Genomic DNA, 10138 nt, shown 5'->3' with positions numbered 1-10138 from the left:
ATCTTTCTATTGGATTTAATATTTATTTTTATTTATTTGAAAGAGTTACAGAGCGAGGTAGAGACAGAGAGAAGTCTTCCAACCACTGGCTCACTCCTCAATTGGCCGCAATGGCCAGATCTGTGCTGACCTGAAGCCAGGAACCAGGAGCTTCTTCCGGATCTCCCACATGAGTGCAGGGGCCCAAGGACTTGGGCCATCTTCCACTTCTTTCCCAGGCCATAGCAGAAAGCTGATTTGGAAGAGGAGCAGCCGGGACCAGAACCGGCGCCCATATGGGATGCCGGCACTTCAGGCCGGGGCTTTAACCAACTGCGCCACAGCACTTGCCCCTTTCTATTGGATTTTATGAGCATGGGGTGGGGGCACAGGAGCTCTTATGTTTATCAGGAGTAGATATCTTATAGGCTATAATATTTTAAATTTGTTACTTCACTGATCTTTGGTGTTTTCAATTTTTTAAAATATATATATTTTTTTTTGACAGGCAGAGTGGACAGTGATAGAGAGAGACAGAGAGAAAGGTCTTCTTTCCGTTGGTTCACCCCTCAAATGGCCGCTACGGCCGGTGCTGCGCCGATCTGAAGCCAGGAGCCAGGTGCTACCTCCTGGTCTCCCATGCGGGTACAGGGGCCAAGCACTTGGGCCATCCTCCACTGCCCTCCCGGGTCACAGCAGAGAGCTGGCCTGGAAGAGGAGCAACCGGGACAGAATCCGGCGCCCCGACTGGGACTAGAACCTGGGGTGCCAGCGCCACAGGCGGAGGGTTAGCCTATTGAGCCGTGGCACCAGCCTAAAATATATTCTTATCTTAAATATATTCTTATCTTATATGAAAGGTAGAGAGAGAGAGAGAGAGAGACAGAGACAGGGACAGAGAGATCTTCCATTTACTGGTTCACTCCACAACTGTGTGAAGCAACCAGGGCTGTGCCAAACACAAGCCAAGAGCCGAACCCACTATAAATCTCCCACATGGATGGCAGGGACTCAAGTACTTGAGCCTTCAACTGCCACTTCCTAGGGTTCACATTAACAGGAAGCTGGAGTGAAAGTGAAGCCAGAACTGAAACCAGACTCCAATATGGAATGTAGGCATCCCAATGGAGCATCTTAACTATAACACCAATGCTCCCACCTCCTCGGATTTTTAAACATTCATTAATTTGGGGCTGACATTGTGGCATAGCAGGTATAACTGCCACCTGTGATGCTGGCATCCCATAAGGGTGCCAGTTCATATCCTGGCTGTTTTACTTCCAACTCAGCTCCCTGCTAATGGCCTGGGAAAAGCAATGGAAGATGGCCCAAGTGTTTGGCTCCTAACAACTACATGAGAGACCAGGATGAAGCTCTGGTTCCTTGCTTCATGCTGGCCCAGCACTGGCATTGCACCCATCTGGGGGAATGAACCAAAGGATGGAAGGTCTCTCTCTCTCTCTCTATCTCTCCCTCTCTATAACTCTGAATTTCAAAATAAATAAGTAAATCTTCAAAAATTATATTCATTATCTTACATTTTACATGGTCTAGATGAACATATCCTTTCAAAAATATTTATTTATCCATTCATTAATTTATTTGAAAAGTACTGCAACAGAGAGAGAGGGAGAGAAATAGAGAGAGAGAGAGAGAGATCTCCCATCTGCTGGTTCACTCCCCAAATGTCCACATGTCCACAGTAGCCAGGGCTGTGTCAGGCAGAAGCCAGGCACCAGGAACTCTATCTGGGTCTCCCACATGGGTGGCAGGGTGCATTAGCAGGGAGCTGGATTAGAAGTGGAGAAGCCAGGACTCCAACTGGCACTTTTTATGGGGTGCTAGAACAGCCTAAGCCACTGTACCACAACGCAGGACCCTGTATAAATGCATCTGATGAAACTTATTTCTAGATATACCAAGGTTTCCTTCAGTAAGATTATAACCAAGAAAAGATCTTCATTTTTTAAAAATACAAAACAAGTATTGTATATATACTAAGTTATTTAAGTTCTATTTCCAATGCCATTTAAAAATATATATTGGGCAGGCATTTGATTCAGTGGGTCAGAAACTCCTTGAGATACCCACATCCCATAATCATAGCATCTGGATTAGAGTCTCAGCTCTATTCCTTATTCAAGCTTTCTGTAAATGTAGACTTTGGGAAGCAGCGGTAATGCCTCAAGCAATTGAGTCTCTGCCACACATATGGGATACTAGAATTTTCTGATCTCCTGGGTTTGGCCTGGCCTAGCCCTGGCCATTGTGGGTATTTGAGGAGCAAATAGTGAGTGGAAGTTCTGTCTGTCTCTCAAATAAATAAATAAATAAATATAGAAAAAAATCAGTTTTATAATACCAGTTTTTTATATTTTTTGTTATTACAAAGAAGAGTCTACCCATTTCCAATCCAGCTCCCTGTAATGGACCTTGGAAAGCAGCAGATGATGGCCCAACTGCTTGGGCCCGTGTACCCACGTGGGAGATGGTCCTGGTTTCTGGCTTCAGCCTGGCCCAGCCCCAGCTGTTGTGGCCATTTGGGGAGTCAACCAGCAGATGAAAGATCTTTCTCTGTCTCTCTCTGTAACTCTGCCTTTCCAAATAAATAAATCTTAAAAAAAAAAAAAAAAGTTTCTTCCTAGTAAAACACTTAATCATCAAGGATCCTACCCAATATAGCCATTTCACTTTCAACAAATTCCCTTTATTCATTAAATAAGCACATAGGTACACATGTATCCACATGCATTCTTTAGAAATTACTAAAACAGACTCAGAAAATGACATCTATTGGACAAATGTGACTCAATTCCTGGAAAACATAGGGAACTCTCAGGAAACTTTACACAATTCCCCAGCTCCTTTCCTTCACTCCTATTGCTGCCCAAGAAAGCCCCCTGACTCAGTTCCCTTCCCATGAACTCTCTTTAAGACTCTACTTAAATGCCTCCTCCATGCTAAACATTTCCTCATCATTTTGTTGATTGGAATCCGCTCATCATCTCCCACTCTGCTCTGCTATTTTGGGTCTTGCCTGTTGCTCTTTTGGTTTAGTTTCCCAATCCTTTAAAGGCAGAGCACCTAGTTTATGCATCTCTGTATCCCTCATTTTGCATACTGAGAGTGCCTGATTGCTTTTCTTCTGTAACATTATCTGTGGTTTTCCATGTGCCTTTGAGGAAGATTTCCTGGCTTGACTGATTGTTACAAAAGGGCTTAGGTGAACCCAGCATCCATATAATAATAAATTCGAATACTAAGAGGAAATCAAAATATTGTATCCCAAATTGAAGATGGTATATCTTTAATCAAATAATAACTTTGAAACTAAGTTCTGCCTGGCAAACTAATAAAATATCTATTTATAAAACAAAATTGAACATGTTATTCCTCAGAAAGACTGTAGCCAATTTACAGCAAGTCTTACCAGGGGGAAAAAAAATCATCCAGAACTGCAATGCACATGCCAAGTCTTGGTATAATGTGTTAAAATTGTGGCCCATCCTATCTAATTTATACATATAAAATAAGGCATTATTATAAAATGTAATTATTTCCAGAAAACTTGAATTAAAAACTTTTAATTAAACATTTGTCACACAATATATTAACTAAAACCACTTTATCTTAGAAAAAAGGTAATATTTTAACTAGATATTGACAAAAATGCATTAAATCTGTTTTTTGAAAGGTTTTACTTCTTGCAAGTTTCAGCCTGATGTGCTTTTAGAATAGCCAAGTTATAAACTCCTGAAAATTGGAGTTTATAATGGAAATACTGACAGACCCTTAACTTTTAGAAGAACGAATGTGCTGTTGTAATAACATTTGCTGGTGCTGCCTTAGTCAGTGTAGCAACATGACTAGGGTGCTAGATGTGGTATTTTAAAAATAACACTGGTAGAATATTTGATGAAATATTTTCCTGTGCTTCTAAGTTTTTAGAAAACTCCTTTCTTATTTTGAAAAATCCTTGTCTCTCAAAAGTTAATACAATGAGCAAATATGAAGGTTCTTTTCTTCTTCCTTCTCCAGTCTGTCTCAGTTTTTTCTTCCTCTCCAATAGCTGGTCTTTCCATAAAGCTTTCCTATCTCAACATATGGCACTTCCAACCACCTGCTTGTTCAAGCAAGAAAACTGGATGCCAGCCTTCACTCCTTACATTAATTCTTCCCCCACCCCTGATCCATTGTAAACACTGAGAGTTTTACTGCCAGAAGATACTTGGTCATGATTCATGCCTCTTCTTCATCACGGCCATCACCTTAGTTCATGCTACCATAACTTTGAGTCACATCAATCACAGTAGCTTCTTGGATTACTTACTTTTTTCCAAATTAACCTAAAATAAAATCCAGGCGTCATACAATAATCTTAAAATAAGAAGATCTTACCTTCTCCTGCCTCATCTCCATTACCCTCCCCCAAAATATTGCCTAGAATTTGCCAAGCTCTTTGAGCTCCATAGGACTTCTACATATATTTTTAAAATTTTTGTTGTTGTTGTTGTTGTTTATTTGTTTGAGAGGCAGAATTACGGCGAGAAGGGGAGACAGAGAGAAAGGTCTTCCATCAGCTGGTTCACTCCCAAATGGCCACAACAGATGGAGCTGCACCAATCCAAAGCCAGGAGCCAGAAGCTTCTTCTGGGTCTGCCAAGTGGGTGCAGGGGCCCAGGCACTTGGGCCATCTTCCACTGCTTTTCCGCTTTGCCAGGCCATAGCAGAGAGTTGGATCAGAAGAGGAGCAGCCCACTGCCAAGGAAACCTCACTAGGATATCCTGGCTCCTCAGCTGAGCAGTATGTACTGGGGTTGGGGGCTGAGGGCGGGCTGCGGCAGCTTCCCGGCCCTGCTTGTGCTGGGCGGGCGCCTCCCAGAGTTTATGGAGTAATACCAAGGTCTGGTCTGGTTTGGGTTGGGCAGGGGTGCCTGTCGTCTTGCTGTGCTCTGGGGTCGTAATAACACAAAAGGTGTTTTCCCGGGTCCTGGAGGTGGCTCAATGACACTGCTTTGGACGTTAAGGTCCCCAGTTGCCAGCAGTCCTAGCCCCCAAGCCCATACAGATGTTTCTGTGTAGCTTGGGCAGACGCTGGATTGGTGGAAGGAAGTGGGAATGGAACCCAGCCACTCTATGGGGTGGAACTCCGTCAATGGAATGAGCTAATCTTAAAAAGCAGTTGATTTGCAGCCAGAGTGGGCACAGAAACCACAAGCTGAGGATGGAAGCCACTGGCATCGCCTCTTGAGTGCCTTGTATAAGTGCCTGGTTACTTCTCCATTCCAGCCTCCTGCTTATGCTGCCCCGCCCCACCCCCTCCCCATGCCACCCACCTGGGATCAAACATTTCCCTCCCTCTGCCCATTTTGGGCCTTTGCAGGTGGCACCAGAAGGTGGGGGAGGGGTCTCTCTTGAAATAAAAGTTGTTTTAAACAAAAAAAAAAAAAAAAAAAAGAGGAGGAGGAGCAGCCTAGAAAGGAACCAGCTTCCATATGGGATGCGGGCTTTGCGGGCAGAGGCTTAGCCTACTATACCACAGGGCCAGCCCTGCCATATATATTCTTTACCAAGAATACTCTCCTGGGGAAGAAATCATCTTCATTCTTTAGGATGAATTTTAAATCTCATTTCCATAGAGACATAGCCCTATCCACTCAAGTGTGCCCAATCCACCAATATTGTATGTTATGGAAATATCCTGTTCATTTAATTTATATCATTTTATATATTGTGTAATTATGTAATTTGTTTTTCTCCCCTACAAGAATTTGAGCATCATGAGGATAGCCACCAGATTTGTTTTCTTCACATTTTTTCATTTTGGTTAAGCCATTCAATAAATATCGATGCATTATAAGGGTAATTGCATAAAGCAATGAATAACAATAACTAACATATATTAAGCACATTATAGTGTTAGGAGCCATTGTATGAATGTGGTTCAAAAAATTCATGGAGAGGTGGTCATTTAGCCTGGATTGTGATGCCTGCATGCCTCATTGGAGTGCCTGGACTCCAGCTTCTTGCTTAATAAGACCCATGTGGACAGTAGTAATAGCTTAAGTAATTGGATTCCTGCCACTAACATGGGAGACTTGGATTGCATTTCTATCAGATTAAGTTTAGAACAATATATATGGCTGTAGTTTCATTTTTCAAATGCATCAAAATGTATACCTCAAATGTGAAGTTGTTTCTATGTCAGACATATCTCAATTTTTAAGTTATTGTATGAATTGAAATGTCAAATACATAAAAACCAAGATGTTTGTTTTGAAATTTTAAACACACACATAGAAAGAGATTATCTTTGGAAGTTGCTTGGGCACTATCTGATTTTTTGAATTAGAGAGAAAAAAGCATTTGTTTTGACTTTCCTTTATAACATTCTTTCAAGGTAACCACTGGTTGATGGGGGAAATTTTTATGAAAGTCTAGCAAATAAAGTAGTTGGAATGAAAGAATTAGAAAATCACCATTTTGCAACCCATAATGTTTCTCTGAAATGATTACCCAGTTACTAAAACCAAGACAGGAGCAGTTAATGGAGAATTTTATAATGAAGTAATCAGATAGACATACTCAAAATCCTATAATTGAGCTAATCACTAACAGTGGAAAAACCTGTTACTAAGTGGCTTGAAATAACGATGATTGAAATATGAAGCAAATATAACATCACATATGAATTACTCTTGCCTAAAATATTTAACCTGAATCGAGTTAAGCCTTGAGACTGATGGGAAATACAAGGAATGAAGTAATAAGTTAAACAACACCATGAGGAAGGAATCAACCAAATCTAAAATGTGAGACAGAGAAATAATGACTTGATTTTCCCAACAAATCAATGGCACATAAAGGATGGTGGTAATAGGGTGGAATTACTACAAAATAAGAGTCTCAAAAAACATAACAGCAATGCAGTATGAGGACCTACTTGGATGTGATTCTAACAAACCATTTATAAAATTATAATGTTAAAGGAATTTCAAATATAGACTGTATCAAAATATTAAGAAGTTATTAATTCATTGCCATTAAAATGGCAATGGGATTGTTGGAAAAATGCTTTTATCAAAGCTACATAGGGAAGTATTTGTGGGTAAAATGATATTATATATGGGATTTTTAAAAAAATACTTTAGGGAGCCGGTGCTGTGGTATAGTGCATAAAGCTGCTGCTTGCAGTGCCAGCGTCCCATATGGGCAGTGGTTCAAGTCCTGGCTTCTCCACTTCCAATCCAGCTCCCTGATAATGTGCCTGGGAAAGCAGCTGAAGAAGGTCCAAAGCCTTGGACCCCTGCACCCATGTGAAAGACCAGGAAATATCTCCTGGATCCTGGCATCAGATCAGCTCAGCTCCAGCCACTGGGGCCATTTAAGGAGTGAACCAGCCAGATGGAAGACTCTCTCTCTCTCTCTCTCTCTCTCTCTCTCTCTCTCTGCCTCTGCTTCTCTGTAACAATGCCTTTCAAACAAATAAATAAATCTTAAAAAAAAAAAAAAACTTCTGTATAAAACTGAAGAGAGAAGAAAGAAGCTAAACATGATACTAGTAACTGCTTTAGCAGAATATGAATTTACAGAGTTCATAATATACTATTTTTCTCATCCTGTGGTCATCTAAAATTTTCTCTACCAAATCATTTTCAGAAGGATATTTGAGTCCTCTAGAAGATAAATAATATTGATTTATATGAACATGATTGTAATGGAGAGAGAAAGAAACTCACATATTTCAGGTTATTTTCAAATTTATAGGAATAATTAATGATTTGGAGGCAGTGAAAGGATAAAGAATCAATGGTGATTGCTTGTTTTTTTTTTTTTTTTTTTTTTTTCTTTATTTGAGCAGCTGAATATAAGGTGTCATTTACTGGGCTGCTTAGGCTACAAAAAAACAAGTTTGAAGATGGATTAAAAATCTAGATTTAGGGGCAGGCATTTGGCACAGCAGTTAAAATGTCTCTGGGAATACTCAAATCCCATATTTATTGGAGTGCCCAGGATTGAGTCCTCAGTTTTGTTTCTGATTCCAGCTTCCTGCTAATGGTCACCCCAGAAGGCAGCAAATATTTCAAGTTCCTGATTTGTTGCCACCCACTGGGGAGACCTGGATTGAGCTCTGGGCTCCTGGTTTCAACCTGCCCCATTCCCAATTGTTGTGGGCATTTGGGGAGTGAATCACTGTGTGTTTCTGCCTCTGTCTTTTGAATATAATCAAAATATTTTGTAAAAGAATCTAGTTTTAGACATTGAAACTTTTTGTTTTTCTACTGGTGCTCATAGAAATGACCACATAATTGCTCAAATAAACAGAAACTTCTAATTTGGCAGTTCTGAAGCTCCAAAGTCCAGAAGCGGCCTCACTATGTTCAAGACAAAGCGTCAATGGGGACATTTCCTTTTGGAGGCTCTGGGGGAGAAACCTCTCCCTTCATGCTGTAGTTTCTGGTTGTGGTCTATTGGCTTGTGACATCACTGCTCTGGCTTTCATCCTCTTGCCCTCTTCTTGAAAGGATCCTGTAATGGGCCTATTAATTCAGGATAACCTCACCATCTCAAGAACTTTAACATAACCGAACAGCAAAATCTCTTTTGCCATGCAGTGTAACACAAGTTCTAAGGATTAGGACATAGACATCTTTGGAGAAGCATTACTCAGCCTACCTCAAGCTTGGCCTTATGCATTTGAATAATATATTCGGTATTCAAGTGGACATGTCAAGGGGATAGTTTGATATGAGAGTAGTGGTCAGGAGAGCGAACTGAGAAACTAAATTTTGGAGTCATCACCATTCAGATATGATTTACAACCAAATAGTAGCTGAGCATGAGAAATTATGAATTCTAGGTAATGTGAGCAAAAGGTTTAGAAAACAAGACAAGTGCCACACCTGGAAAGCCAAGCGAGCAGCCGTTCATGTGCTACAAAGAACTGTGTTGAATATGGCTTCAAATTCAAGCAAAAGGGAAAGTACCCATTATATTTACTGTCCTAAATTGAGTTAGTAATGTTTATAGAAGTTCCAACCTAACTTAAGTGGGTTGAAGAACAAAAAGGACCTAATGAATAAAAGCAATGCATTTGTGAAACTTCACCCTGGAGAGCAATAAATAAAAGTAAAGACTACCAGAAGATTTCAGTTGAGTAAGAAGTCTTTTTTCTATTCTCAAGGGAGGAAGTAAGACAATATGCTTTTTGTTGACAGAAACCATCCAATAGAAATAGAAAGATGGATAAAGAAAGCAAAAGAAAGGGGAAATGAGGGGGGAAAATCCACAACCCAAGGGGAAAGCTTTGATGGGAGCAGAAAACTATCCAGGGAATAAAGGGCAGAAAGCAGGAAACAAGGGCACAAGTGGAGGCTAGCAGGTCACGGGTGATGTCCCCTTTAATCATCTCAATTTTTAGTAATGGAAGTTGCAAGGAGGCTGATGTTGTGACATAGTGGGCTAAGCCTCTGCCTGCAGTGCAGGCATCCCATATGGGCACTAGTTCTAGTCCTGGCTGCTCCTCTTTGGAACCAGCTCTTTGCTATGGCCTGGGAAAGCAGTAGAGGATGGCCAAAGTACTTGGGCCCCACGTGGGAAACCCGGAAGAAGCTCCCGGCTCCTGGCTTCAGATCAGCCGAGCTCCAGCCATCACAGCCATCACAGCCATCTGGGGAGTGAACCAGCTGCTGGAAGGCCTTTCTCTCTGTCTCTCCCTCTCTCTGTCGGTAACTCTACCTGTCAAATAAATAAAAAAATAAAAAAGTTGCAGGTCAAGTTGGAGAGTCAGTTGGTGGGAAAGATTGAAAATTACTCCTCCAAAGGGCTAATTTGTCCCTGGAATAAACTGGGGGGAGGGTGAAGAGTTGAGGGGTGGGGTAGCTTCCTCCTGTGAAAACATGGATTTAGGATGTCTATTTCACGAATCTGATAACTTATGAACTTGTTATTTTGGAATCATGATTGAATTATAGTCAGATATAATAAGCTAATTGATTAGAAGAGAGTGTTTCCTTTGTCTTGATATAATACAAATCATGCTGACTGCTTGAAATTCACCATGCAATACAGACGTAAATATTCAACATCTTGGGACCAGTGTTAAGCAGCTGCTTAGGACACTAAAGATCCCATATCAGAGTGCCTTGTCTGAGTCACA

Source organism: Oryctolagus cuniculus, chromosome 7, assembly GCF_051225735.1.
Source record: "Oryctolagus cuniculus isolate XC-2025 breed Fujian yellow rabbit chromosome 7, ASM5122573v1, whole genome shotgun sequence".
In the NCBI taxonomy this organism is placed as follows: Eukaryota; Metazoa; Chordata; class Mammalia; order Lagomorpha; family Leporidae; genus Oryctolagus; species Oryctolagus cuniculus.
This window is presented reverse-complemented; position numbering follows the sequence as displayed.